Source organism: Panthera pardus, unplaced genomic scaffold (assembly GCF_024362965.1).
Source record: "Panthera pardus isolate Hobbes unplaced genomic scaffold, ASM2436296v1 HiC_scaffold_13, whole genome shotgun sequence".
NCBI lineage: Eukaryota > Metazoa > Chordata > Mammalia > Carnivora > Felidae > Panthera > Panthera pardus.
The window spans coordinates 163,508,602-163,510,256 of record NW_026526688.1 but is presented as its reverse complement, the minus strand read 5'-3'; positions in this window follow the sequence as shown (position 1 = coordinate 163,510,256).

The window sequence follows — 1,655 nt, the reverse complement described above, 5'->3', positions numbered from 1 at the left end:
TCTACACCCAGTGAAAATATCCTTCAAAAATAAAGGCAAAGATCATTTCAGATAACTGAAAATCAAGAGAATGTGTTCCCAGCAGTTTTGCAGTCTGAGAAATAATAAACGAAATTGTTCATGCTAAATTGAAATCCTATCCGATATAAATGGTAAAGAATGTAGGACAAGTTAATAAAAGGGAAGCCATGGAGTAATCTAATTAATTAAAATAAGAGATAAACAAACACGGTATATATAATATAAATATAATTAGTAAGATGGTACATGTAAACCCACATATATCAGTAATTTAGATTCATTGTAAATGCATGAATTACACTACTTAAAAGTCAAAGATGTTCAGAACAACACCGCCACTCTAACTGCCCTACAAGAGGCTGCCTACAAGAGGCCACCCTACATGCTGCCTACAAGAGGCAAATCTTAAATACCAAAATATTTAAATAATAAGGTAGATAAAGATAGGTCATTGCAAACATTAACAAAGAGAAGGCTGGTAAGCAATTCTAACATCAGACAAAGTGGATTTCAAGGCAATCCATGTTACTGAAGATGAAGTGGGATCTCTCATACCTATAAAATGTTCAATCCATCAAGAAAATATAACAATTCTAAATCTTATGAACTTGATAAGATGACTTCAAAATATAAGAAGCCAAAAGTGACAGAACCGAAATGAGTAATTGACAAATCTACACGGTTGGAGATTTTATCACACCTCTGTCACTAACTGAACAAAGCTCACAGACAGACATTAAAGATATTCAACATTTGAACAACACAATTATCAAACTTGACCTAATTGATTTCTATAGCACACTGCTTTCAACAACTTCAAAATAGGCAATTTTTTAAGTGTACACAAAACAATACCAAAAATAACCATATGCTTGTTAAAAAAGTAAGTCCTAATAGATTTCCAATAAAGTACCAAAACAGCAAAACTAAATATGAGTATAGTTTGTTCCAGAAACATGCTTGTAATCCAAAGCACTTGTATATCAAAGTATTTCCCCATAAGAAATAATGGAAACTAAGATGATTCATTCCACAACCCAAAACTATTCATATAAAAATGATTATAATACTGTAATATAATACAAAATAATCAAGAAAATACAAAATATAAGGAAAATAAACAAATTAGCCTGCACTTACCTTTGAAACCCTTAGTGGCTGATGTGAGGGGGACAAGAGAGAGGAGGGTTATTTTGTAGGACGACTTTCACTATCACTAACAGAATCACTGCTGTCTATTGGCTCAATGGAATCTTTTTGTACATGGGGGCCATTGTATATGCTTGCACACGGATGTTGACTACAGTAAAGTATTAATAAACTCTTGTCATATTGTATTTAATGTAACTGGCAATAAGGCAGCAGAGGAAAGGCAGGCAGCATGACCTGGAAGGAAGCAAAGCATTCCTAAGCTTACTTTTGTATGGAAAAGCAAAGGACTTTCCATAGGTGATTTGAAGTGACAAAAAATACCCTAGTGCCGGTTGTGGTCACCTTCCAACATTCTGAAACGTCACTGATTTCTGCCAAACACTGCAGCCTGAGGCCAAGCATCTGAACATGGGAGACAATTACGCACAATCCCGCAGAAAGAGAGAGGGAGAGCGAGAGAGGGAGAAGAATCATTGGCTCGG